The sequence below is a fragment of the Myotis myotis genome, unplaced genomic scaffold (assembly GCF_014108235.1).
Source record: "Myotis myotis isolate mMyoMyo1 unplaced genomic scaffold, mMyoMyo1.p scaffold_m19_p_15, whole genome shotgun sequence".
Classification (NCBI taxonomy): Eukaryota; Metazoa; Chordata; class Mammalia; order Chiroptera; family Vespertilionidae; genus Myotis; species Myotis myotis.
Window position 1 is genome coordinate 25,271,579 of NW_023416319.1, and position 5,453 is coordinate 25,277,031.

Genomic DNA, 5,453 nt, shown 5'->3' on the forward strand with positions numbered 1-5,453 from the left:
TAGTATATAAAGTGTGTTCTGAACCACATGCTCGCTATATCACTGGCCCAACTACACTAGTTTCTCAGGACTAGCAGCCATCGCTCATCATATTGCTAAGTTGGTGTCCACACTGCACAAAAATTATGTATCTAAGTTTAAATTGTATATAGAACCTACCCATACCAAGTCCATACCATGAGGCCTGTTTGCTATTGTGTGTGTGTAAAGGCAAATATACAAAGTGTCCCCTTGGGAATTTGACTGGGAGTTCGATTGCTTGCTATGACAGTCGCTAACCACCAGGGGGCAGCACAGAACATGGCAGGCAACCACTGGTGGTGGGGGGGCACTGAGGGAGTGAGGGAAAGAGGAGGTGGGGAGGCAGAGAACGTGATAGGGCCTGATCGCTGGCCAGGCCTAGAGACCCTACCCGTGCAAATTTCATGCACTGGGCCTCTAGTGGATCTATAATTTTTTTTATTTTTTTTTAGGGGAGAGCGCGAATGCAGTCCCCCACTACCACAAATTATGCAGTCGAGTTTCCCACATTTGGGGAAATCGCAGGGGTCAGCACATCCGGAGTGCAATGGATAAGCCTCGCCCTGGGAAAACCACCTTCGTGATCATGGTATCTCCCCTGCCAGGTAAGTATGGATCTATAATTTTGATACACATGAAAGGTATTAACTGGAGAAAATAAAAACTAAACTGACCAAACTTTTACTAATTATGGCCAAAAAGAAATAATTTTTGTCTCTGGCCAATGTGGCTCAGTTGGTTAGGGCATCATCTCATGCACTGAACAGTCACGGGTTCAAATCACAGTCGGGCAGGTACCCAGGTTTCAGGTTCAATCCCCACTCAGGGGCTTGTACAGGAGGCACATTGCTATTTTTCTCTAGAATAAATTAAAGCAAACAAACAAAATATGTCCTTGGGTGAGAATTTTTAAAATTCTCTAAAAAAAAATTAATTTTTGGAGAATCAAGATGGCAGCATAGACTGGGTTTTTTTGTTGTTGTTTACCATGGAACTCATTTGGCTGTTTCTTTCCATATGTACTGATTTTTTACTTCATGTCACACATTACAAAACAAATGTTACAGAGAATTTGTATTGTATCTTCCTCTGTAGAGTGTTTTATTCCAGTGGGCAATTTGAATACTACCTTCAATTTAGGTATGCTTTGTTAGTATAAATCTGTGGAAAGCCCAAGGTGTTCCTAACGCCCTTCTATTTGGCAAACGGTCTCTCTTGCAGATCTTGTTGAGGTGTGATTTCAATCTATATGCAGGGATGTGGACATCTGTTCAGTCTGAGAGCCGAAACAAAAAGCAGTTGTTCACCTTGTTCAACCTTAGCTGAGAACATGCATGTTGGGCAACTCAAATGTTTTGCCACATGCATGTCTAAGAATGACTACAATAGTGCCTAGAGTGCTGACTTGGGGATTACAAATAAATTTAACAAGTAAGAAAGTTATAAATATGGACTCTCTGAATAATGAGAATTGACTATGCATATATTTTCAGTATACTAAAACTAGGTAGCATAATAAAAATATTTCAGTGCTGCCCTAGCTGGTTTGGCTCAGTGGATAGAGCATTGGCCTGCGGACTGAAGGGTCCCAGGCTGATTCCAGTCAAGGGCACATGCCTGGATTCCACAACCCAGTAGGGGGCGTGCAAGAGGCAGCTGATCAATGATTCTCTCTCATCATTGATGTTTCTATTCTCTCTCTCTCCCTCTCCTTTCCTCTCTGAAATCAGTAAAAGTATGGTTTAAAAAATATTTCAGTGCTTAAAGAGATCATGTAATTAACTATTTTGATGGATCTTTTCCCTAAACATAGTATTATCCCCTAAACAAGACACCAAAGATAATTTTTCTTCCTGACTTAGGTTCATCATTTAATAAATAATTTTAAAATCCAATGAAGCTTTTAAGGTTTTAGACATATAAATGTTTGCTCTTAGATTAGAAAGCTGTATTTGGCAACAATTCTTGAGGCCTCTTTGCTTTTTGTCTCTTATTGGTTGTTTTCTTTCTAAAGCCAAAGCTCAATTTATGTTAGCTGTATAATCTAGAGGAAATAAATTGTATAGGTCTGTTTTCTCATCTATGAAATGAAGGCAATGCATTCCTATGGTCCCTGCAGGTCTAAAATTCTCTTTTCTAGCTATCAATGTTTTTTGGCCTCCAGATGCTATCTCCTTTTTTAGCTTCCTGCTTTTGATCTCCTATGCCTTGGAAAAATAGGAAAGACAATTCTATTATATTATAAAGACTAGAGGCCCGGTGCATGGATTTGTGCACCGGTGGGTTCCCTCAGCCTGGCCTGCGGGGATCAGGCCAAAACCAGCTCTCCGACATCCCCCGAGGGATCCCAGGATGCAAGGTGGTTCTCGGGTGACACACCCCAGAATCAGGCTCCTTCTTCTCTGGTTTCAAGTACATCACCCGAGAACTGCAGCTGCCAAGTCACCGCAGCTTGGCAACTCCTGCATTGAGCGTCTGCTCCCTGGTGGTCAGTGCGCATCATAGCTACTGGTCGGACAGTTGGACGGTCACTTAGGCTTTTATATATATAAATAGGGTATTCTAATTAAAGACTCGGGATTTTTTTCTAAATTATATATATACTGTAGTTCCCCTTGTCTACAGAGAATATGATCTAAGACCCCAGTTGATGCGTGAAACCAGGGAGAGTACCAAACCCAATATATACTGTTTTTTCCTCTACATACATACTTACGATAAAATTTAATTGATAAACTAAGCACAGTAATAGATTAGTAACAAACTAGAACAATTACAACAATGTACTGTAATGAAAGTTATGTGACTGTGGTCACTATTTCAGGAGATGCCTTGCTGAAGTCCTCGTATAGGCTCAGTGCTTTCAGGTGCAAAGGTTGTTGTCAATCGGAACACATTTTCTGTTCATGTCTTCCACCCACAAACTTTATGCCTTTTCCATATTAACTATGCACTTATCACACACTGTGGCCAAAACTTCTGCAGTTTGAGGTATGACAGCAAAATTAGCAATTTCTTTTTCCTTCTTCATTGTAGGGAGCAGCTCTAGGGTCAAGCCTTGGGCTGACCTGTGGCAGAGCCACAAACAAGTCCCAGCCTGGAGGGTAGAGCTCTCCTAGCATAATTAAGACTGACCTTGTAGCCCTCCCTAATTTCTTCCTAAGTAGCTAACGGGCTGTAGGAGGTGCAGCAAGTGTTGCCAAAACAAGAACATTTGTATACATGTTAATCTACCCTTGTTTTAATCAACTATAAAATAAAGCATTGGCTTGCAGGCTGGGTCTTTTGTGTCCTCATCCAGGCATGGGAGATCCACCGAGCCCCAGCTGTATTCTCTTCAATCCTTCACCACCCCTCCTCAGGTCCACCCTTGGCCGTGTTGGCACAGCACACTTCATAACTTCAGTAATACATTCATTCTTACTGTAGATCTTAGCTACCTCAGCATACAGTTTTCTTCTTCCTTTATTAAGTTGAAAGTTTCACCTTTTTACTTAAAAAAAAACACTTTACAGCTTCTCTTTGGCATATCTCAATTGCCAGCATCATTACTCTTGCACTTTGGGGCCATTATTAAGTAAAAGAAGGGTTACTGAACACAAGCACTGTGATACCAAGAGTCAATCTGATAACCAAGATGGCTACTAAGTGACTAATGGGAGGAGGGTATACAGCGTGAATACGCTGGACAAAGGGATGAGTCACATCCACGTGGGATGAAATGGGATGGTGTGATTTCATGACAATATCAGAATGGTACACAATTTTAAAACTTAGAAATTGCTTATTTCTGAAACTTTCCATTTAATATTTTTCGACCACAATTGACCCAGGTAACTGAAACCAAGAAAAGCAAAACTATAGATAAGGAGGGTAGACAACTATACATTATTTTGGTAACAGGAGATCTGTACACACTTACTCCCTGGATCTTAGGTATAATCCAAACAGATATGTAAAATCAGTTGTATTTCCTAACAGAGTAAAAAGACACTGTTAAATATTAATAAACCAAATACCTGACCTGTGGCATCTATGGCTAAAAAAAAATAATACTATCTTTCCTAGGATCCTCACTGATCCCATGCCTGCGAAAACAATACATACAGTTGAAATGAAGCTATTATAAAAAAGCATTAGACCATGGGGGAGGGGAAAGGAGGGTGAGCATTTGTAATACTTTCAACAATAAATTTAAAAATTTAAATAAATAAATAAAAATAAACCAAGGTAGGGATGAGTGGGCTAGACGGGGCCAATGGGGATAAAAGGGGGACATCTGTACTACCTTCAACAATAAGGATAAATTTTTTTTTTTTTTTTTATTGCTTAAAGTATTACAAAGGGTATTACATATGTGTCCATTTTATCCCCCCGCCCTAGACAGTCCCCTAGCCTCCCCTATCCCCCAATGTCTTGTGTCCACTGGTTATGCTTCTATGCATGCATACAAGTCTTTCAGTTGATCTCTTACCCCCCTACCTCCTGCCCCGCAATCCTCCCCGGCCTTCCTGCTGCAGTTTGACAATCTGTTTGAGGCAGCTCTGCCTCTATATCTATTATTGTTCAAAAGTTTATAATGGTCTCTATTATCCATGAATGAGTGAGATCATGTGGTATTTTTCCTTCATTGACTGGCTTATTTCACTTAGCATAATGCTCTCCAGTTCCATCCATGACGTTGCAAATGGTAAGAGTTCCTTCCTTTTTAGAGCAGCATAGTATTCCATCGTGTAGATGTACCACAGTTTTCTAATCCATTCATCTACTGATGGGCACTTAGGCTGTTTCCAGATCTTAGCTATGGTGAATTGTGCTGCTATGAACATAGGGGTGCATATATCCTTTCTGATTGGTGTTTCTGGTTTCTTGGGATATATTCCTAGAAGTGGGATCACAGGGTCAAATGGGAGTTCCATTTTCAGTTTTTTAAGGAAACTCCATACTGTCTTCCATAGTGGCTGCACCAGTCTGCATTCCCACCAGCAGTGCACGAGTGTTCCTTTTTCTCCGCATCCTCTCTAGCACTTGTCGTTTGTTGATTTGTTGATGATAGCCAGTCTGACAGGTGTGAGATGGTACCTCATTGTTGTTTTGATTTGCATCTCTCGGATGATTAGTGACTTTGAGCATGTTTTCATATGTCTCTTGGCTTTCTGAATGTCCTCTTTTGAAAAAATTTTTAAAAAGTTTTAAAAAGCCTTAGCCGGCTTGGCTCAGTGGATAGTGTTGGTCTGCAGTTCGATTCCGGTCTAGAGCACATGTCTGGGTTGTGGGCTTGATCCCAGTTGGGGGGCATGCAGAAGGCAGCCGGTCAATGATTCTCTCTCATCATTGATATTTCTATCTCTCTCTCCCTCTCCATCCCTCTCTGAAATCAATAAAAATATATTAAAATTAAAAAAAAAAACAAAAAAAAACAGAAAAAAGCC

At 40.7% G+C, this 5,453-nt stretch overlaps 1 non-coding gene across 1 annotated transcript; it reads right to left on the reverse strand.

Moving 5' to 3' along the window:
- Positions 1-470: 470 nt before the first annotated feature.
- Positions 471-634, reverse strand: LOC118670403. The gene has a single exon (XR_004972304.1). It is a non-coding gene; the product is annotated as a U1 spliceosomal RNA (small nuclear RNA).
- Positions 635-5,453: the final 4,819 nt, after the last annotated feature.